At 49.3% G+C, this 22,797-nt stretch overlaps 3 long non-coding RNA genes across 6 annotated transcripts; all 3 read left to right on the forward strand.

Moving 5' to 3' along the window:
• Positions 1-1,665: 1,665 nt before the first annotated feature.
• LOC310913599 lies at positions 1,666-2,092 on the forward strand. Its single transcript, XR_014590850.1, has 2 exons — positions 1,666-1,830; positions 1,930-2,092. It is a non-coding gene; the product is annotated as an uncharacterized lncRNA (long non-coding RNA).
• Positions 2,093-14,831: 12,739 nt separating this feature from the next.
• LOC310913723 lies at positions 14,832-17,357 on the forward strand. Of its 3 annotated transcripts, XR_014590882.1 has the most exons (5): positions 14,832-14,974; positions 15,052-15,093; positions 15,192-15,418; positions 15,585-15,706; positions 16,620-17,357. It is a non-coding gene; the product is annotated as an uncharacterized lncRNA (long non-coding RNA). The 3 variants fall into 3 exon arrangements; XR_014590883.1 differs by lacking the exon at positions 14,832-14,974 and having other exon boundaries at positions 15,080-15,256; positions 15,345-15,418; positions 16,620-17,355; XR_014590884.1 differs by lacking the exon at positions 14,832-14,974 and having other exon boundaries at positions 15,080-15,418; positions 16,620-17,354.
• Positions 17,358-19,043: 1,686 nt separating this feature from the next.
• Positions 19,044-21,837, forward strand: LOC310913724. Of its 2 annotated transcripts, XR_014590886.1 has the most exons (4): positions 19,046-19,083; positions 19,184-19,374; positions 19,454-19,494; positions 19,580-21,837. It is a non-coding gene; the product is annotated as an uncharacterized lncRNA (long non-coding RNA). The 2 variants fall into 2 exon arrangements; XR_014590885.1 differs by having other exon boundaries at positions 19,044-19,374.
• The last annotated feature ends 960 nt before the right edge of the window (positions 21,838-22,797 follow it).

Raw genomic sequence — 22,797 nt, forward strand, 5'->3', positions numbered from 1 at the left:
GAAGTCATATAGTTTAAAATATCAAGAAATAAATGCTACCAAAAAAAATAAAAATACAAAAAAATAAATATATACATAACAAAAAGACAACTACAACATCTAAGAATAATATCTTTAGTTACACTATTATTACATGTTCCATATATTATAGTATGTAAAATATACCTAATAAAATGAACATGATATAATAAATAAATTTTAATAATATAAATAGGTAGATTATATAAATAGATAAATTATACTAGATAAATACATGAGATAATAGAAATATCCTAATAAGAAATAGAAGAAATATGGAAATATAGCATAAAATTAAGGCTATTTTTGTTTTGGCTTTGTTGATGGCAGGGTTCTCGTAGTTGTTGTGGTTGGGGGTCTTTTGGGGCCTTTATTTTCGGGGATGTTTGGAAGGGGAATTTTGGCCACGTTCTTTTTTGCGTCCGCTCCGTGCGGCAGCGCTGCCACCGTGTGGACACAGAGCGGTACTGCAGCTCCCCCTGCCTGGCACCGGGCTGTGATCTGTGAGGCAATGCTGCCATCGTGTGGATAAATTTCGGTACTGCAGCTCTCCCCCGTGCCCGTAGCAGCCCCGGGCTGTGAACTGTAAGGCAATGCTGCCATCTCGTGGATAAAATGCGGTACTGCAGTTCTCCGCCGTAGCAGCCCCGGGCTGTGAGCTCACGGGCAGTTTTGCCGCCCGAGGACCGAAAGATCATGGCCAAAAAGGCGAGAAAAAATGCGAGGACCCCCGGACGCGTGGCAGCCGGCTCCTTGCGCGCGACCTGGACCACGGAGCCGCCCGGGAGCGATTTTTCCGCGGCGTACGCAGGTGCGCGGGCACGGGATGGGGGCTGAGCGGCGCCACGGCAGTGTTCGGGCAGGCGATGTGGTCCGGCGCCTGTACGAGCAGCCGAGGGGGACATTTGGGGGGGATGCCACAACCAAGATGGCGGCGCGACTCGCGGCGCTTGACCTTCTAAAGATGGCGGCCAAAAGGGCGGGAAAAAAGAAGACCCCATGTTTGTCTAGTTGACTGCCTGCATAAAAATCCCGACCACGGCGCCGCCCGGGGACAATTTTCTGCTGCGTTTCCAGGTGTAGGCACACGCGCTGTGGGTTCATCCGCGCCGTGGGCGGGTTCAGGGTAGACATTTTAGTCAGGCGCCTGTGTTAAACACCGATGGGGTCCTTAAGTGTGCCACAACCAAGATGGCGGCGCGATTCGCTGCGGCCGACCTTCTCAAGATGGCGGCGGGGAGGGGCAAAAGTGACGTAAGGCTCAACCTCACCGAACAGAGCCGGGGAGGGACGAAAATGACCGAGTGTTGCCGAACAGCCGAGAAGAGCCGACGGCTGACGGAAATCGCCGAACAGCCGAACCCAGCCGAGTTTCCCCGAACGTCGCCCCCCTCAGCCGAACCGAACGAGCCGCGGGCAGTTCCGGGGCGCTCCCGGCCGGTGTCCGCCCTCACTGCCGCTTCCTCGGCGGCCCATTCAAGGCGGTGTCGGGGCCGCTGCCGATCCCCCGGCCGGCGGGCGGGCGGGCGGGACACGCTGGCGCTGTGCCCGGAGCTGCAGCACTCGCTGTCGCCGCTGGAGCCGTGCCGGGCGCTCCCGGGAAAGGCAGCGAGGAGAAACCGGTAAATTAGAATTAATGTAGAGGGGACAGGGCAGGCACAGGTGCAGCTGGGATGGATAACGAGGGGCCGGTTCCAGCGGGGGGCGGTTTAAAAGGGGAGCATCAGCTCAATTCGACATCGAGCTGTGAAGAATGAGGAATTTATCCTGAGTTCTGGCCGTGGTTCACGACGAGACTGCAGGAGCATTTGGGTTTGGAGCATTTCCTCGGGGGACGACAAGGGACAAACTTCTATGCTAAACAGATAAGCCACTTTGGGTTTATTGGGGGAATGTTTTTTTTCTTTTCAGCTTCGTCTCACCAATCCCTCCCCGGTGCTCCCAGAAGAAAAAGGAGTTATGGAGACAAAAGGAGTTCAAATTGATTGGAGAAACTCCTCTTCTGTTGTTGTCAGTGTCTGAAGTGGAGGAATTTTCTTTTCAGCTGGAATTTTAATAAATAATGATGTTTCTATGTGGCTTTTATTCAATATTATGTACTTAGGGGAGATGTAGTATTTTGCGTGACTTTTTGGAGTATTATTTATCGTACATAATCAGGTTTTTGAGTGAGGATAACTTTATGGATGGGTTTGTTTGTATTTGAGGTAGAATTAATCTAAGTAGCTCTTCTTGAGAGACTTCTGAAATGTGTTATTGGGGTTTTGTGTGTTGTGTGGAGGGATTCAGGTTGGGTAGAGCTGGGTTTTTTCTGTTTGGTGGTTTTTAATGATTTATTGTGTGGCTTTATTCTGTTTGTAGACGGTGTGATGAGACATGTGGTGTATTTATTTCGTGTTTGGTTTCGTAGTTCACATGGTCAGAGTATTTTTGAACTGAGTTTGGTTTTGAATTGTTTTTGGGGGATATTGTGTTTTTCCAGGGTTTGTTTTCTAAGGTTCACAGTGGTGTAATTGGCTGTGGTGTGAGGTATAGGGGAGGTTTTTATTTATTTACTGGTGGCTTTTATCGTGGTGAGCATCTAGTGTTTGTTTTAGTGGGTTTGAGACAGTGTGATGTAGTTCATTTTTTAAGGTTTCTTAATATTTATGATGACATTATTGTTTGTGGTGTTGTAGAGGTTTGTTTATTTAGCCTGCTTGATTAGAGTATATGTTTTATAGTTCTGGATAATTTAGGGGATATTGTTTGTAGTCAAATGGATCTTTTGGTTTTGTGTGTATTTATAGGGGGTCTGTTTGTTTTGATGGTTTTGAGGAATTATGGGTTTGTTGAGTCAGGAATAATTGGTTTTGGTGCTGTTAATTTGAGTATATTTCTGCTGTTTTTATTTTTTGTGGATTGATTTGTTTATTGTTGTGCTTCTCTGGGTTTTCCAGTCTGCAGCAGGTTTAAACAGTCAGAAGAAAAAGGGAAAAAGAAGTCTTTGCTTTAGCTGGCTAAAACTAACAAAGAGCGAAGGAGATCTGTGTGCTTGGGCTGAATACACTGGACAGGGAATGCACAGGAGTAAACACTGTTTCCTTAAAACAGGCTGCGTGCTTTTTCTTTCCTTGCTTTGCTCTCAAAATCAGTCTGGAATGTACAGAAGGCATTTCTGAAGTAGTTATTTTAAATATTTGAGGGGTTTTGGCATTTAAAATACTTATTTTGGAGGAAGTTTGTTTGAAGTTTTTGCTTACTTATAATGAGATTATTTTATTTTTAATTAGGTGTTTTTATGGGTTTTTTTGTAGTTAAAAGTTGAGACTTTTTTGTTATTTTATTAATAGAAAATAGGACTTGTTTTTGTATATAGTGATGGGATCGGTGTATATGGTGTTGACTAAGGATTAAAAATTCTGTGGTTTTGATGCATTAGGTTAATGAATTTATATAGTTCAAAAGACGTGGGTTTATGCTTATTTAGTTAGAGGCAGGTCTTTAAGTTGGGGGGGTCCTGGGTGTATATTTCAGAGATTTTTTTGAGGGGAATGGAGATGGGGTTATTTTTATTATATTTGGAAAATGGACTAGGAGTAATAAGAGTTGGCTTTTTTTTGCTGCGCTTTTGTTTGTGTTTTCTACAATTGATATATTTGTGTGGTCAGGGCAGTGGTGTTTCTGGTGCAACTCTGAGCATCCCTTATTGTTTGTGTGTTTCGGGTGGTCACTTCTCTCACACTGAGATGCTCTCACCCAACAGCCCTGCCGGCACCAGGAAATCGCCGCCGCCGTCCTCTCGTGCCCGGAGCCCCGGCAGGACGCCGGCGCAGCGCCGGCTGCGGGCGGAGCAGGAGCGGCTCCTGCCGCCCGCAGCGCTCCCGGTCCCGATCGCGACCGCAACGCCGCCGCGCCCTCAGCCCGGGCCCCGAACCCCCCGGCCCCGATCCGCCGGCCCGGGCAGGAGCAGGGCCGTGAGGGGACAGCGGGGGGGCTCGTGGAGCCGAGCTGGGATTGGCGGGGCCGGCGCTGCCTCCGCTTGTGATTGGTTGGGCTCACCTGGCCGGCGCTTCCTCAACAGGGATTGGCGGGGCCGGCGCTGCATCCGCTTGTGATTGGCTGAGCTGGCCGGCTTTGGGGCATAAATAGCGGCCTGAGGGGCCGGGGGGGTCAGTCCGGCGGCGGGGCGGGGAGCGGTGTTTGGAGCTGTGCGGTCGGTCGGTCGGTCGGTCGGCCGGGAGGAGCGCCGCTGCACCGGGACGGGATGCCCGCAGCTGCCGGCCCGGGGAGCGAGGGTGAGCACGGACGCGACTCCCGCGTCCGCCTGCGCCAGTGTCTGGGGGCCGCCGGTGTCCTGGGGCAGTGGCGCCAGCCGTACCCAGGGCGGCCGGAGGCCTGGTGCGGGGCCTGGTGCGGCGCAGGACGACCGGCTGTGGCTACCAGGGGCCGGCGAGAAGCGCTTCTGTAGTTTCTGGATTTAAAGCAGTGTTTACAGGATCAGAAATAAAGCAGCAGTTTTTTGCACTTTTTCTTATTTTATTTTGCTTTTATTAGAAGTAACTATGTTTTTCGTATTTGGTGCATCTTTCCATTATTTTGCTTGTTTCAGTGCGCTATTTTTGGCTCGTGGTTTTTTTTTTTTTTTTTTTGTGGGTTTTTTTTTTCTTTCTTTTTTTTTTTCTTTCTTTTTTTTTCTTTCTGTTTTTGTTTTTGTTTTTTTCTAAATATCTGATGTTAATTCAGTAAAGGTTGTAGGGCTAGGGCTGAAACAGCAGTTGTGAGCCCAGTAGAGACAGAAAGCCCCAGGATGTGGAATAAAGCCCTTGGCACTAGAGGCACGCCCAAAACAGTGTGGAACGGTGGAAATGCTGGGGCTGGAGGGTTCTCCCCACGGGAGAAGGGGATGGAGCTGCAGCTCAGGGCCTGCAGGAGATGCCTGGGGGGTTACCAGCCCTTGCCCCGTGGTACCCAGCAGAGGCTGAGGCTGTGGGGGCTCAGAGGGCTCCAGGGCCTGAGAATCAACCCGTGGACACCTTTTGGGATGAGGGAGCAGGGGCCCAGTGGCTCTTTCCAGCCCCTGGTGCTGCCTGGGGGAGCTGAGGGGGCTTTTGGACAAATGCTGGGCTGAGACCCAGGGGAAGGGGGGAGATACGTGTTGGCCTTCGGGCTTCAAGTGTCCCCAAGGTTGAGAACCCAGGAGGGTGGGTGATACAACTCCTAAAGACATTGAAGTGATGACAATGACTGACTTGTGGCCTTCTCAACAGCCCCGGGCTGCAGTGAGAAGCAGTAGCAGTTTTAGCTGCAGGCAGTGGGAAGCTGAGGAGCTGGAGCTGAGACAGCAGAGCTGGAGGAGACACAAAGATGGTAGGCTTTGGGGTAAAACCCCTGGGGGGCTGGTCTAGGGAATATGGAGCCGGGACGGGAACTGCGGGCTGGAGCTGAAATCACTGTAAGGGCTGGGGTAGGGACTGGAGAGCTGTTGCTGCAGTAAGGATTAGCAGGTTGGGGCTGGACTATGGGTACAAGAGGGGAGCTAAAACAACACAGAGCTACAAAAAATCCAAAAATCATACTCTGAGACCAAAAGCGGCACGATGTGTCACTGATGGGAAGACGTGAAGACAGAACAGAAACAGAAGAGCTGGCAGTGAAATAAAGCTTGTGGGTCAAGAGCTGAAATCACTGGGGCTGGGCAAGGGGACTCTGCAGGGCTCCGGCTCAAAGCCCTGCAGCGGTGGCATAGAGACTGCCAAGGCCATAGAAACTCTAGGGCTGACATAGAGCCTGTAGGATGGGTGTGCTGAAATAAATAGTCCTGTGATACTGCTGTTGGGGCTGGGTCTCGAGGCTGAACACGGGAGAGGGCGTGTGGACAGCTGAAAGTGGGAGGGGCTGGAAGAGGGCTGAAGTGCCGGCGCTGCTGGGTTATCGCCTTCGTCCTTGGGGGGGAGGTGCTGTATGGCCAGGGCTGAAATCACTGTTGGGGCTGGGCTATTGACTGCACGGTGGGCACAGACACTCTCGGGTCGGAGCTAAACCGTGGCAGAGCTGGGGCCAAGACAACCATCCTGCCCCGTGACGGTGGAGAAATTGCTGCTGCCAGAGTCGGAGAAACCCGTGCATGCTGCTAGAAGAAACCAGCTGGCTGTCAAATAAAGCTTGTGGGTCAACAGCTGAAATCACTGGGGCTGGGCAAGGGGACTCTGCAGGGCTCCGGCTCAAAGCCCTGCAGCGGTGGCATAGAGACTGCCAAGGCCATAGAAACTCTAGGGCTGACATAGAGCCTGTAGGATGGGTGTGCTGAAATAAATAGTCCTGTGATACTGCTGTTGGGGCTGGGTCTCGAGGCTGAACATGGGAGAGGGCGTGTGGACAGCTGAAAGTGGGAGGGGCTGGAAGAGGGCTGAAGTGCCGGCGCTGCTGGGATATTGCCTGCGTCTTGGGGTGGAAATGCTGTATGGCCAGGGCTGAAATCACTGTTGGGGCTGGGCTATTGACTGCAGGGTGGGATTGTGAGTGAAAATGGAATCTGCAGAGCTGAGAAAGGGACTGAGAGATGCCTGCTGAAATGATGGAAGGGCTGGAATAGTCACTATGGAGCAGGGATGGGGACTCTAGGGCTGCAGCTGAAAAGGACTGTGTGGCTGGGATATTGACTCTGGGCTGGACTCAGTGATCGTAGGCGGGGAGCTGAATTTTTGCAGAGCTGGAGTCAAGACAAAGATCTCTAGCAGTGTGCTTTTTGCATGGTGGAGCTGCTACCTAGAGCCCCATAGGCATCTCCTGTGGAAAAGCCACTGGCGGAGGATTCGGGCTAAGCAGTCAGACTCACATCACACACGCCGTGGCTAGGCTCAGCAAAGAGAGGCAAGAAGGGCCTTTTTGTACGATGAATTCCAGCAAGGTTTTTTCCAGCACCCTAAAGGGATCAGGGACAAAAAGACCTGGCCATGTGCTGTGCACAGGCCTAAATAGGGATCAGGAACCAATGGTCTAAGGGCACGGGGGTGCTACTAAGAGCAGGGCAGGGCTCAGTGATCTAGAGAGGGGACAGGAGCGGACACTGGGATACCACCACCAATAGGGAAGCAGGGAAAAGAGAAACTACCAGGACCGGGGGAATGGGCACACAAGAAACTGGGGCAAAGCACCCAGGAAGCGCCATTCTTTCAGCCTAGGCAGGCAAGACTCTATGCTGCGTCCTTCCAAGGCAGGAGCCTGGCAATTGCCCCAAGGGGTTCCAGGGACTCCACAAGAGAGCAAAGACTTACTGCTCTGTGGGCAACCAGGCCTCAAATGATGAACTCTTGGCTCTCCCATGCAGCCTCATTCCCCTTCCTGCAAAGGCTATGTGTGAGCTGTGATGGCACTCAGGGAGTTCACCCCTACAGAGCTGCTGCTGCTGCTGCTGCTGCTGCTGCTGCTGCTGCAACCCCTGCACCGACTTACGTGCCCATAAATCTTACCGCAGGTGATGGGAGGGAGAGCTCACCTGTGCTTCCGCCACCAAAATACCCAAGCAGAGGCTGTGGCCACAAGAAGCAGCATCACAATGCTGATGCTGATGGCGGGGAGCGGCGGGATTTGGGGGGTCCCGGGGCCGGCACGGGGGTTCCCCGCGGCCCGGCCCGGCCCTGCCGGCACCAGGAAATCGCCGCCGCCGTCCTCTCGTGCCCGGAGCCCCGGCAGGACGCCGGCGCAGTGCCGGCTGCGGGCGGAGCAGGAGCGGCTCCTGCCGCCCGGAGCGCTCCCGGTCCCGATCGCGACCGCAACGCCGCCGCGCCCTCAGCCCGGGCCCCGAACCCCCCGGCCCCGATCCGCCGGCCCTGGCGGGAGCAGGGCCGTGAGGGGACAGCGGGGCGGGGCTCGCGGAGCCGAGCTGGGATTGGCGGGGCCGGCGCTGCCTCCGCTTGTGATTGGTTGGGCTCACCTGGCCGGCGCTTCCTCAACAGGGATTGGCGGGGCCGGCGCTGCATCCGCTTGTGATTGGCTGAGCTGGCCGGCTTTGGGGCATAAATAGCGGCCTGAGGGGCCGGGGGGGTCAGTCCGGCGGCGGGACGGGGAGCGGTGTTTGGAGCTGTGCGGTCGGTCGGCCGGGAGGAGCGCCGCTGCGCCGGGACGGGATGCCCGCAGCTGCCGGCCCGGGGAGCGAGGGTGAGCACGGACGCGACTCCCGCGTCCGCCTGCGCCAGTGTCTGGGGGCCGCCGGTGTCCTGGGGCAGTGGCGCCAGCCGTACCCAGGGCGGCCGGAGGCCTGGTGCGGCGCAGGACGACCGGCTGCGGCTACCAGGGGCCGGCGAGAAGCGCTTCTGTAGTTTCTGGATTTAAAGCAGTGTTTACAGGATCAGAAATAAAGCAGCAGTTTTTGCACTTTTTCTTATTTTATTTTGTTTTTATTAGAAGTAACTATGTTTTTCATATTTGGTGCATCTTTTCATTATTTTGCTTGTTTCAATGCACTATTTTTGGCTCGTGGTTTGTTTTTTTGGTTTTGGTGGATTTTTTTTGTGTGGTTTTTTTTTGTTTTTGTTTTTGTGGTTTTTTGTTTTTGTTTTTTTTTTCTTTTGTTTTTTGTTTTTTTATTTTTTCTAAATATCTGATGTTAATTCAGTAAAGGTTGTAGGGCTAGGGCTGAAACAGCAGTTGTGAGCCCAGTAGAGACAGAAAGCCCCAGGATGTGGAATAAAGCCCTTGGCACTAGAGGCAGGCCCAAAACAGTGTGGAACGGTGGAAATGCTGGGGCTGGAGGGTTCTCCCCACGGGAGAAGGGGATGGAGCTGCAGCTCAGGGCCTGCAGGAGATGCCTGGGGGGTTACCAGCCCTTGCCCCGTGGTACCCAGCAGAGGCTGAGGCTGTGGGGGCTCGGAGGGCTCCAGGCCCCGAGAATCAACCCGTGGACACCTTTTGGGATGAGGGAGCAGGGGCCCAGTGGCTCTTTCCAGCCCCTGGTGCTGCCTGGGGGAGCTGAGGGGGCTTTTGGACAAGTGCTGGGCTGAGACCCAGGGGAAGGGGGGAGATACATGTTGGCCTTCGGGCTTCAAGTGTCCCCAAGGTTGAGAACCCAGGAGGGTGGGTGATACAACTCCTAAAGACATTGAAGTGATGACAATGACTGACTTGTGGCCTTCTCAACAGCCCCGGGCTGCAGTGAGAAGCAGTAGCAGTTTTAGCTGCAGGCAGTGGGAAGCTGAGGAGCTGGAGCTGAGACAGCAGAGCTGGAGGAGACACAAAGATGGTAGGCTTTGGGGTAAAACCCCTGGGGGGCTGCTCAAGGGAATATGGAGCTGGGACGGGAACTGCGGGCTGGAGCTGAAATCGCTGTAAGGGCTGGGGTAGGGACTGGAGAGCTGTTGCTGCAGTAAGGATTGGCAGGTTGAGGCTGGACTATGGGAACAGGAGCTGAGCTGAAACAACACAAAGCTAGAGCAAAAGCAAAAATCGTACTCTGAGAACCAGAAGCAGCATTTTGTGCCACTGCTGGGAAGATGTGGAGACAGAAGTGAAACAGAAGAGCTGGCAGTGAAATAAAGCTTGTGGGCCTGAAGCTGAAATCACTGGGGACTGCAGTGCTGCAATTGCAATCACAGTTCAAAGGGGATAATGAGTGTAGACCTGGGAAGCGACTGTGAAATGGGACACGTGCCCAGGGGTTGGTAATGGAATAAAGATTAATGGGATGGAGGTGGAATAGCATTTCTAGAGCTGAAGCTGAAACCGCACAACTAGAGACAAAAAAAGGACCCTGTTGTCTCAACCTGGAGCAGCTACACCTGGCGCAGACAGGCAGGAAAAATGAATGTGGAGGTGGAAGAACCGGGCTGGCCGTGAAATAAAGCTTATGGGTCAAGAGCTGAAAACTCTGGGGCTGGGAAGGGCTTTCTAGAACCGCTGAACACCTGAACTCTGAACACATGAAATCAGCAGAGAGGTGGGATAGAGATTGTTAATGGCAGAGGACAATCAGTGTGTCAGGGAGGGGCCCATAGGTCCAAAAGCTGAAGGCTGGAGATGTGTGGGAGGGACAAAAGCTGAAATAAGGTCTTGAGCATGAAGTACGATGACAGGCTGCAGCTGGGAAAAGCCCAGTCAGAAGGCGAAGACAGGGGAAAAAAATTCCAGGCAGCAGCACTAGGAAAAAAGATATTCAAGCTGGGTTTTCCTGACGCCCCCTCCACACTAATATTACACTGTCCTATCCCTGTTCCTGTCAGATGCATCAGCACTAATGCAGGTAACGGCTTTTGGATTTCAGACCTGACCAGGAAGGATGGTTTCTGTCCTCTCAACCCCTACACAAGGGGAAAGGATGCTTTGGGTCGCCCCCCTCCTACTCCTGTCATCTCCAGCTCAGGCTGCCCCTGCATCACTTACCTCATTCTGGGGATGGGGCTCCCGGGGAGGAAGGGACAAGCTGTTCTGCCTAGTCCCAAGCTAGGACACGGCTGGGGAGCCCCAACTCTGCTCTAAACACCTGGGGGTGGGCCTGGCAACTCCCCTTTCCTTCCCACCAGCTTTGGTGAGGAATCCGCTCCCCCTCCCCAAGGGGCCAAGGGATTGGTAAGGGATTTTAGCAACCCTTGGATGGCCCTTGGTGCAGGCAGCTCTTGTTTAATTTCTCTTCCTTCTTTTAATATCTTTCAATTATTTCTTAAGCAATTACTGCAATTAGGATATACAATAAGGACAGCAGGATTTCTGCCTCGTTGGATTGGGAAATCCAAGCCGAGGTCCTTGGAGAGACTGAGGGGATGGGGAGCTGAGCCTCAGGCTGGGTTTTGACAGTGGAAGTTTGGTGAGGAAGAAAAGAGAGATCCCCCAAAAGTGATTAAGGTCAGTTCTGCTGGCTTTGGGTGCTCCTGCCCCCAGAAAATCATTCTGGTTAAATGGGACTTGAAGAAGCAGGGGGCGGGGCCCAGAGGCGGCCGGGGGCGGGGCCGGGCGTTCCAGGGGGCGGGGCCAGCAGTGCTGGAGTTCTCGGTGTTTGGGTTTTGTCTGGGCTTATCAGCCAAGTTATAAACAAGCCAACTCGGCTCCTCAACTCTCCAATGAATGTTTGAAACGCTTCCACAGAAGGACAAGTCAGGAGTGATTCCAAAGGAAATATTTCAAATGAAGGGTAACGATTTCTGGGGAATTTCCTTGGGAATTATGATCCTCAGGCATATGGATTTTCGGGGGTGGAGTCCCCGTTTCAGCCTCGGGCACCTGCAGGAGAAGAGGGGTCCTTATCCACAGCAAGGGAAGCCCGGTGCCCCATCGTGTCAGGTGCAGACAATGAACCGTCCCGGGAATGAACAGCAAGTCCCCTCTGCCCTCACCCTCGGACGGGCAGCAGCTGCAGGTGAGAGATGCCACAGGATGGGGAGGGGAGAGAGCAGCCCCGGGTGTGAGCTGGGAACAGTGAGGGGGGACAGAGCAGGCACAGGTGCAGCTGTGATGGATAACGAGGGGGCGGTTCCAGCCGGGGGCTGTTTAAAAGGGGAGCCTCAGCTCAGCTGAATATCGAGCTGTGAGGAGTGAGGACTTTATCCTGAGGTTCTGGGTGTGATTCATGGAGAGACTACAAGAGCATTTGGATTTGGAGCATTTCCTCGGGAAGCGCCGAGGGACAAACCTTTGTACCAAACAGGTAAATAACCCAGTGCGGGTTTATTGGGGGGGCATTTTTCCTTTTCAGCTTCGTCTCACCAATCCCTCCCCGGTGCTCCCAGAAGAAAAAGGAGTTATGGAGACAAAAGGAGTTCAAATTGATTGGAGAAACTCCTTTTTTTCTGTTGTTCTCTGTGTTTAAAGTGGCGAGATTTTCTTTTCTCCTGGAATTTTAATTAATAGTGGCCCTTCTATGTGGCTTCTTTTCAATACGAGGTTCTTAGGTGGTGTGTAGTGTTTTGTCTGACTTTTTTGGTATTATTTATTGTGAGTAATTTGGTTTTTGAGTGAAGGTAACCTCATGGGTGAGTTTGTTTGTATTTGAGGTAGAACTAATTTAAGTAGCTTTGTTTAAAGAGACTTCTGAAATGTGTTATTGGGGTTTTGTGTGTTGTATGGAGGGATTCAGGTTGGGTAGAGCTGGTTTTTTTTCTGTTTGGTGGTTTTTAATGATTTATTGTGTAGCTTTATTCTCTTTGTAGGTGGTGTGATGAGGGATATGTGGTGTATTTATTTCATGTTTGGTTTCATAGCTCACATGGTCAGAGTATTTTTGAACTGAGTTTTGTTACTGAGTTGTTTTTGGGGGATATTGTGTTTTTCAAGAGTTTGTTTTCTAAAGTTCACAGTGGTGTAGTTGGCTGTGGTGTGAGGTATAGGGGAGGTTTTTATTTATTTAGTCGTGGCTTTTATCATGGCAAGGGTGTTGTGTTTGTTTTAGTGAGTTTGAGTCAGTGTGATGTCGTTCATTTTTTAGGGTTTCTTAATATTTATAATTAGATTATTGTTTTATGGGATTTGTTTATTTAGCATGCTTGACTACAGTGTATGATTTATAGTTTTGGATAATTTAGGGGATATTGTTTGTAGCCAAATGGATCTTTTGGTTTTGTGTGTATTTATAGGTGGTCTGTTTGTTTTGATGGTTCTGAGGTATGATGGGTTCATTGAGTCAGGAATAATTGGTTTTGGTGCTGTTAATTGAAGTATATTTGTGCTGTTTTTATTTTTGTGGATTGATTTGTTTGTTGTTGTGGTTTAGGGTAAACCTGAGAGGAAACTTTTGAATAGGGTTTTTTTTTTTTTTTTTTAGAGAGTAAAGCAAAATGGTCTCTCTTTTAAATTGGTTTGTGAAAGAATTTCTTTAGGAAGAACTGGACAAAACTATTTATTTAACAAACAAAGTGGTCACAAGCATAAAGAATAAATAACATAAAATAATAAAACACTTTGTTTTTCTGAAGGGAGATGGTAAATTCAGAAAGCCCTTGCTGTGGCTGTAGCTCATCTCCTTTGGTCTCTTATCAGCTGTTCTGGTGTTGATAAAATGCTGAGGTCCAGGCCCCGTGGCTGCAGGTGCAGCTCTCGGTGCTTCTCTGGGTTTTTCAGTCTGCAGCAGGTTTAATGAGCCCAAAGAAAAAGGGGAAATAATCAGTGCAGGGAACTTCTCTGCCCTAAAACTAACTAAGCGCAAAGGAGATCTGTGTGCTGCAGTCTGTCTGTGCTTGAGCTGAATACACTGGACAGGGAATGCACAGGAGTGAACACTGTTTTCTTAAAACAGGCTGCGTGCTTTTTATTTCCTTGCTTTGCTCTCAAAATCAGTCTGAAAGTACTGAAGGCGTTTTTGAAGTAGTTATTTGAAATTTTTGAGGGTTTTTGGTGTTTAAATTATTTATTTTGGAGGAAGTTTGTTTGAAGTTTTTGCTTAGTTATTATGAAATTATTTTATTTTTAATTAAAGTTTCATTGCAGTTAAAGGTTGAGGCTTTTTTTGTTAAGTTAGTAATAGATAATAGGCTTTGATTTGGTATGTAGTGATGGGATTGGTGTATATGGTGTACATATGTGGACTAAGGATTTAAAATTCTGTGGTTTTGATGTGCTAGGTTAATAAATTTCTATAGGTCAAGGAATATAAGTTTTCTACTTTTTATGTGGTTAGAGGCAGGTATTTCAGTTGGGGGTGTTCTGGGTGTATATTTCAGAGGTTTTTTGAGGAGAATGGAGATGGGGTTATTTTTAATATATTTGGAAAATGGACTAGGAGTAATAAGAGTTGGCTTTTTTTTAATGGACTTTTGTTTGTGTTTTGTTTTCTAAAATGGATATATTTGTGTGGTCAGGGCAGTGGTGTTTCTGGTGCAACTCTGAGCATCCCTTATTGTTTGTGTGTTTCGGGTGGTCACTTGTCTCACACTGAGATCCTCTCACCCAACAGCCCTGCTGAGATCATCCGTGGATGTTTGGTTTTCTTTACGGCACCTGACTGAGACAGCAGGAATTTCCCAGAGGCAGAGACAGCCTTCCTTGGCCCCTGATGTGGATTCTCATCCCTGAACATCCCAGAGATAAGTGAAGGCCTAAAAGCCACAGAGGGAGTGAAAGTGGGCTGTGGGTTGGGAGTCACCGGGAGGGATTTTTGGGTCGGGTTTGGAGATGGGGATGTCCAAGCTGTGATCCCTTTAGGGCACAGAGAGGGAAGGCCTCACAGTGCTGAGGTGTGCAGGGCAGAGCAGTCCCAGGGCACGTTGTGTCATTTGTCTGTTGTGCACTCTGTGTCTTTTGTGTGCCCTGTGTGGTGTGTCTTTTGCCTTAACCCTTCAAGGGGTCTTTTGGAGACCCCAGGCATCGTTCTTAACATCTCCCTGTTCCTTGGACAGGCACTGATATCATTGAACTTTGATTTAGGTGCTCAGACACACATCAGGATCCATCTCTCTTCACAAGTGTCCAGGCTGGTGCCTTTCCAGGTCTTGTTCTGAGCTGTATCCACAGCTGTGCACTGCTGTGATCCATTCAGGCGGATTAGGTCTTGTCAGAATGCAGGGATAGGTAGATGAGTCTGACCTTAGGATTCTTGGGCATCCATCCCTGCATTTCTTGGGATCAGTGATCCCGTTGGCATCTTCTTCCTGCAGGGTTCTCTGAGCCTGGTCAGCTCCCCATCGGTCTTACCTCGGTCATCTCATTGCGAGTGCTCTCGGTCCTCAGGGTCGTTCTTCTTGCCCAGATATTTCTGTCTCTGTTGTGTCCCCCCTTTTGTCCTGTCCTGTGTCACGGGTGTTGGTGTGTTTGGCTTGGAGCTGCTCTGCCTTGTTGCTTAGTCTGGGTGTGGGGGGAATGGGACAAGTCCTGGGGACTTGAAATTTGTCATGTAGGGTGTTGTTGGCCTGTAGAGGGTATTCCTAGAGTGACACAAAGTGTCTGGAATTGTCAAATGCTCCTTCAGCACTTTGACTTTTGTCCTTTCTTTCAGATGCAGATGGATTAAATCCATGGCAGAGTGCCCCATCCCGGGTGAGGGGGCTCCCTTGAGAAGGTCAGTCACTATTTGTGTTTGCAGGGAAGTGTAAATGGTGGCCTTGTCACAGCACTGCTCTTTGTCTTTATTTTTAGGAGGTGAGGCTGGATCTCTGCAGTCAAGGTGAAGTGGACGAGGTGAGCAGTGATGGGTGGACAGAAGCAGTTACTATTGCTGAAGTCTCTCTTCTGGTTCTACTCTAAGCATTCACTGGTCTTTTTTTGTTTTATTTTAGGCGGTCCCCTTGGCAGATGTGCTGGCCCAGGATGCCAGAGGAGGGCAGATGGGTGCAACATTAAGGTTCACTTGTGTCCCGCTTCAGTCAGAGCAGGGAGGTTGCTGTTTCACAGTAACTCGGTATGATTTTTCCTTTTTTGTTTCTTTGCAGGTGCTGCTGCTGCCCCAGGTGTGCCAAGGAATAGAGGGAGGGGGTGAGTCGGCACATGGGCAGGTGGCCCCCAGGTGAGTGCTGTGCTCAGTGTGTCCCTTTTCCTTTTGCTGGGTTCACTCTGGGCAGCCTCTGGAGTGGGGTGAAGATCTGAGGGGGAGGTGGGACAGCGGTGCAGAGGGGACCCAGGGATGACTCTTCTGGAGGGGAATAGTCACATTTTCTGTTCTGTGGTCCCAGGTAGTGTGAGGAGGTGCACAGCTGGAGTTTGGATATGGCAGCACTGAGGGAACGTCTCTAAATCCACGGTGCCAACACGTTCATTTCTGTCCAGGATGGATTTTGTCCGCTCATATTCAAAAGTTAAGTTGTTGGGGTTGGTGGTCAGGTGAAGGGGAAGAACCTTTTCAGTCCCAGGAGGCAATTTAAAGTTGCCTTAGAGGAGGAGAGGGCCCTCAGGATGGACCCCTCAGGAGTAAAGGGAGAGGGTTTCTCCTTAGCATCACCTGAGCCTTGGCCAGGCAGGGCAGTCCCAACCCATCTCTGCATTCTAGCAAGATTTGCACCGTTGGTCGTCTTAGTCTTTGAGAGTCCACAGGGTTAAGGTGCAGTGGGAGGAGATTCTTGGCCTTGCCCGCCTGGGCATCCTGGGATCCGTGTCCCAGGAGCATCCTGGGTTGCAAGGTGTAGGGTAGTAGGGTTCAGCAGGAGCGCGCAGAGCACTTCAGCAGTGACCTACAGAGGCTGAAGGCTGAGGGAGGGCTTGAGAGGTAAAGGACTCACAGGCTAGAGAGCACACAGTGAAAATCAGGGGTGCAGGCTGGGATACAAGTCAGAGTACAGGTGTACCAGCCCTCACAGCACTGCTACCAACACTGTGTTTCCCTGAGAGCAGGTGCAGGCAGCAATCCTAATGCAGGACAATGCCAGAAGCCCTGAGAGGTGCAGGCAGTAAGCCCAAGGCTAGGGCCAGGCAGGAAGTGATAGTGGGGGGCAGAGTCCACAGGGTTTCGGTTCGCTGGGGATGTCCAGCCTGCATTTCTTTCCTGCTCTAACTGGGGTTGCTCACACCCCTAATGGAGGCTGTGGTGGGTGGGCTCAGTACCAATAATGTCTCTAAGACCTTGGCACTGCAAGAGTCAGCCTCTGAGCACAGCTGAAGTGTGCTGCCCAAGGACCCAGGCATGCTTAGGAGAGGGGGAGTAGCAGAATTGCCAGGTTTTGGGGGATGTGCTGGTGAGATTATGCTTTGCTATTTGGTTTTCTTTATTGTAGCTGACTGAGAGACAACAGCCCAGTGACAGCAGGAGTCTCCCAGAGGGAGAGGCGACCTTCTTTGGCACCCAATGTGAATTCCCATCCCCAGACATCCGAGAGATAAGTGGAGGGCTTGGAGTCACCGAGGGGATGAAAGCGGGATGTGGGGTCAGGGGTCACCCAGGAGGGGTTTTGTGAATCAGGTTTGGAGATGGGGATGTCCAAGATGTGACCCCTTAGGCTGTGTAAAGGGAAAGTCTCATTTTTGATCAGTGCTGAGGTGTGCAGGGCAGAGCAGTCCCAGGGCACGTCGTGTCACTTGTCTGTTGTGCACTCTGTGGTTTTGGAGCATCTCATATCTTTCATGTCTTTTCCCTTTGCCCTTCAAGGGGCCTTTTAAAACCCCTGGCATCAATCTTAGCATTTCTGATCTCTGCATTCCTCAGCCAGGTGACTTTGACTCGGGTGCTCAGACACACATCAGAATCCATCTCTCTTCACAAGTGTCCAGGCTGATGCCTTTCCAGGTCTTGTTCTGAGCTGTATCCACAGCTGTGCACTGCCACCATCCATTCAGGTGGATTAGGTCTTGTCAGAATGCAGGGATAGGTAGATGAGTCTGACCTTAGGATTCTCAGGCATCCGTCTCTGCGTTTCTTGGGATCAGTGATCCCGTTGGCATCTTCTTCCTGCAGGGTTCTCTGAGCCTGGTCAGCTCCCCATCGGTCTTACCTCGGTCATCTCATTGCGAGTTCTCTCGGTCCTCAGGGTCATTCTTCTTGCCCAGATATTTCTGTCCCTGTTGTGTCCCCCCTTTTGTCCTGTCCTGTGTCACGGGTGTTGGTGTGTTTGGCTTGGAGCTGCTCTGCCTTGTTGCTTAGTCTGGGTGTGGGGGGAATGGGACAAGTCCTGGGGACTTGAAATTTGTCATGTAGGGTGTAGTTGGCCTGTAGAGGGTATCCCTAGATTGACACAAATTGTCTGGAGCCGTCAAGTTATCTTGCAGCACTTTGACTTTTGTCCTGACTTCCTTTCAGATGCAGATGGATTAAATCCATGGCAGAGTGCCCCATCCCGGGTGAGGGGGCTCCCCAGGGAAGGTCAGTCACTGTTGATGATGAGAGTCACATATTTCACATTTATTGGCACTCCAGTGCAGGGCATCTGCATTTACAGCTCCAAACAAGTGAGTCCCTTGGTAACCCCCCCCGGGGAGCAGCTGGAGCCTGCTCTGGGCTGGGCTAGGGGACCAAACACTTGGGGCTGACACAGCTCCACACTGAGGGGGCTTGGGAAAATGCCTGGCTTTGTCCAGGATTTTTTTTTTTTAACCGTTCTACAAGGTTTTAGTTGTCAACTTGGTAAAAATAAATGCTAAGGACTTCAAACCATGAGGGGCTGGCAAGTTATGCACACCAGAGACAGCTTTTTTGTTTTGTTTTTAAATAGCTGCGAGGCTTATATCTTGATTTTCAGACTCTCTTTTTTTGGCCGACTTTTTGTTAAAAATCTTATTTTGAAGTGCCTCAACCAAGGACATCCTGTTTGAAACTTTATCCCAGTTGTTTTTCGTCTTGCAGGTAGTTGGTAAAAAAGGATGGAGCCAGTAGGAAGCAAAGCCCCTGGAAGGCCTCATCCCAGTCCAGCTGTTGTTTTGTGTTCTTTAAAAGATTTTATATTTATTTTTAATTTTTAACTTTTTTTAATATTACTTTTAGATTTTTTTAGATTTTTATTTTATTTCCATGTTTTTATTTTTTGTATTTTTAATTTTTAAAAAACTTTTTATTAACTTTATTCAATTTTTTTTAAAATTTTTATTTTTTCATGTTTTCTTTGTTCCTTTTTTAAATACTGTTTCTTACCCACAGTATGTGGAAGTTTGACCCTAAAGGAGAGAAAAACCAGGAAAAGTCTGACATCAAAGAACACTAAATTCATTTGTGCCATGCTTTAATATGAAAAAGATAAAGGATAGCATGAAAAAAGACCAAGCATTCTCTGTTTTCCAGGAGCCTCCCATTCTCTGCACACTGACCACCCTTCCGGTGGACTTCTACACAGAAACCATTAACTTATGTTTTCTTTGGGTTTTTTGTTTGTTTGTTTGTTTGTTTTTGTGTTTGTAGTTTGTTTTTTTTTTTTCCTCCATTCTCTTTCTTACCCTGAGTAGGTGGAAGTTTGGCTGTTGGCAAGAAAGAAGTTGAAAAATGACCTCCATGTCCATTGGGTGTCTGGATATAATTGAGAGTGCAGTTAGTGAAAAACCTCTGTATTTTCTGCAACATTAAAAAACCTGAATGGAGAAAGCTGTGAACACTGTGGTGCCTTTTTTTTTTCCTTTCAACCCCTTAACAGGTCTCATTCTCCCCATGCACAGTATTACCAGCAGTAACTTGATGTTGAGGTGTACTTCATTGTTCTTTGTCTTTATTTTTAGGAGGTAACATGGGATATTGGCACTCCAGGTGAAGCAGACAGGGTGAGTGTTGACTGGTGGATGGAAGCAGTTGTTGCTCAGGCCTCAATTTCTGGTGCAACTCTAAGCATACACTGTTGAGTTTTTTTGGGGTTTTTTTTAGGTGGTCCACTTGCAAGGCGTTCCAGTCCTGGATCCCAGCAGCTTGGTGGGTACAAGTTTAAGATATACATGTTTCAGAGTTCTGTCAGACTGGAGCAATTGTGTTTTCACAGTAACTCAGCCTGCTTTTTGCTTTGTTTCTTTGTGGGAGCTGCTGCGGCCCTACGGATACCAGGGAAGAGAGGCAAGCAGGTGAGTTGACATTTTGGCAGGATGACTCAGGTGAGCGGTGTCTAACAGCACGCTAAATGTGTACCTTTTCCTTTTGCAGGTACCCTCCGGGCAGCCTCAGGAGTCAAATGGCGATCTGAGGTGAGCCGGGGTAGCGGTGCAGGGGAGGCCTGGGGATTACTTTTTCTGTCAGGCAATTGTCACATTTTCTGTTTTGTTGTCCTAGGTACCGTGAGGTGCGGAGCCCAAGACTGGATATGGCAGCACTGAAGTGGATGTGTTCTTTTCCATTGAAGATGGATTTTTGTCCGCTCATCTTCTGAAAGATAAGTGTTTGGGCTGGTGTTTGGGTGAAGGGGAAAAAGCTTTGCAAAAGGAGGCAATTCAAAGTCAGCTTAGAGGAGAGAGCCCTAGTGGGACGGGCCCCTCGCAACTAACGGGAGAGGGTTTCACCTCGGCCTCACCGGAGGCTTTGCCGGGCAGGGCAGTTCCGCGTCCTCGCGTGTTTTGCGCCGTCGTCCGTCTTCGAGTCTCAACATCCTCGTGGACGTTTTCACCCGAGGAGGTCGCCTTCAGGTCCAGAGCTATCGCCACGGTCACCCGGCAGTCATCGCTTCCTTCTCTCGGCCTACCCAGCTTCTCGAGCATCCTATTAACAACTTAGGCACTAGTTCTTGTAAGGAGTTCTGTTTCGTCATCACGTGCTATTGCCTTAAAGCTTTCTTTCCTTTGGCATCATCAGCCTGTGGCTCATCTTGTGCTAGGAGTCTTGGGTCCATAAGGTGAAGCTGCCTGGCAGTTTCAAGTTGTGTCTGCTGTGTTGTCTGCGTCTGCATTGTGTTGTTTGTGTCCCTTGTCTTCTGTGTGATAGGCCTTTGTTACATCCAGGCGCTTTATCCGCACCATTCCGGCCCCCTTTGGCCGTACTCTCCTCGCGTACTTTCCCGGATCATCCTTATTCCGGCCTCGTTACGTTTTGACTTTTTGAGGCCGGCACACGGACACTCGAGCGTTCTCATCTATTTTCATTCTCAGCTTGGGTAGCGCCGCCTTTTCAGATGCCATTCTCTTGGACTTTTATAGGGAGGGTATTAGATTCCCCTCACGTGCCTGCAGTATCTTTCAGAGTTATCTGAAGTCAGCACTTGTATTCTACCTGTCTCTGCTCATGTTGTATGTGCCAATGTTGAATGCGCCAATATTGCGTCTCTCAGTGTCGGCTTATATTGTGTGTGCCTACATTGTATCTGAGTCTATTGCATCTCACTATGTTGGTTCATATTGTATGTGCCTACATTCTATCTGAATATGTTGTATGTGACTATGCTGGCTTATGTTGTATTGTACTGTATGTAACTATGCTGTATCATACTATGCTGGCTTATGCTGTATCCTATTGTATGTGACTATGCTGTATCCTATTGTATGTGACTATATTGGTTCATATTGTATGTGCCTACATTGTATCTGAATATGTTGTATGTGACTATGCTGCCTTATGCTGTATCCTATTGTATGTGACTATGCTGTATCATATTATGCTGGCTTATGCTGTATCCTATTGTATGTGACTATGCTGTATCCTATTGTATGTGACTATGTTGTATCAGGCTATCTTTTGCCGCTTATGTGTGAGCTGCCCTGCCCTGGCACATAGTGTTAGTGAGGTAGAACAGTTGTAAAACTTCACAGTTCACCTCTTTTCTGTGGAGTTTTGGGCATAAGAGATATGGGCCTGGAGTGGGGATAGCTTGCTGTCAGATAAGCGCTTGTTGACCACCTCTTGTTGTCTTCCAGGTCCCTGAGGAGGATTAGCATCTCTGTGCTTGCTGATGCTACAAGTTTCCTGGAATCTACCATGTACGCTGAAGAATGATTGTGTGTGTATGAGAGTCCTCTGTGTTTGCTTGTGTTTGCCTGTGTGTGTGTGTGCGCTGACTGGTTTGACTGGTTCTAACCTTGTGTGCGTGACTTTTGCCTTTCAGGTTTTTCAACACATTTTAAATTTAGAATAAAAAATCCCCAGCTCGGGGTTTTTTTTTAATTTTCCCCCCCAGCTGGGTTTTTTTTCCTCAGTTCCGGCCGGTCTGCAAGGCGATGTTCATCGCCAAAGTTTGGGTGCCGACGGCCTGTGGACTGGGGTTTTCGTCAGGCAGGCCCGTTTGTGTCGAGGCTCCCGGGAACCACGTTCCCGAGGAGTGCTGCGAGGCGATGTTCATCGCCAAAGTTTGGGTGCCGACGGCCTGTGGACCGGGGTTTTCGTCAGGCAGGCCCGTTTGTGTCGAGGCTCCCGGGAACCACGTTCCCGAGGAGTGCTGCGAGTGTGTGTTGATGATTGGGGGTTCTTGGGAGGTGCTTTGAGGTGAGAGCGAGGGTGGGTTTGTGTGCAAGCTGAAGGAGGTGCGTGTGGTGGATGACTGTTCTATGTTACATGTGCTGCTTTTGTTTTGCATTTCCTGTACCAATAAAATGAGATCTAATGGATGTTTCAGAAGCAGAAAAACTGTTCTATTGTCTCAATGTGTATTTGGCTTGCGGTTCCCTGTATTGTTCCGTATTTGCATTTGCTGCCGTGTTTCCATGTATCGCTCTGTACGAAGCTGTACTTTTATCAGCGTGTCTACGGGTTGTATCTGTACTTGCATTTGTATATGTTGTTTCCATGTGTTTTGCTGAAGTGTAAATAAAAATGTTCATTCAATAGTAGTTGAATCCACCTTAATTAAGATTCCCTCCCGCCCCCTCTGCCCCCCTTTGGCTCCTGTCTTCATTTGGTGTCATTGAGTCATTTTCTCTCACTCTATTTCTTGCTTTCCTTCACTCTGTTTCCCTACTTCCAGGTAAGTCTATTTATTTTCCTCTCTATATCTTCATGCTATTTCCTTTTCTCTCTCACTCTGCTTCTTTCTCTCTTAACTCTTTATTTTCCTCTGTTGTTCTATTTCTAGCTGTTTCTCTTTTGCTTTCATTCTGTGTTTCTCTCTAGCTCTGTTTCTCTTTCCCTGTGTTTCGCTGTAACTCTATTTCAGTGTAACTGTTTCTCTTTCTTTCTCAGTCTGTTTCTCTGTTTCTCTCACGCTCACTCTGTCTCAGTTTCACTCTAATGCTGTTTCTCTTTTACTTCCACTCTAACAACTCTGTTTCTCTCCAAGTCTCTCTTTCGCTCTAACTCACTGTGTTTCTCTGTTGCTCTGACTCCTTTTTGCTTTGTTTCTCTGTCTGTTTCGCTCTCTCTCTCTGTTTTTTCTCTGTTTCTCTCTTTCTCTTCCTTTGTAATTTAAAGTTAGAAATAAAGTTTAACTTTATTTCTAACTCTGGTGCAGTGGTAGGAATTTTCATGCGGCCAGGGAACAAATATTAAAAAAACCTTTAAATAAATAAAAATATTTGGTCCCTGGCCGCATGAAAATTCCTACCACTGCACCAGACTTATTATTTTTATTC

Source organism: Zosterops lateralis (assembly GCF_965231275.1).
Source record: "Zosterops lateralis genome assembly, chromosome: 11".
Classification (NCBI taxonomy): domain Eukaryota; kingdom Metazoa; phylum Chordata; class Aves; order Passeriformes; family Zosteropidae; genus Zosterops; species Zosterops lateralis.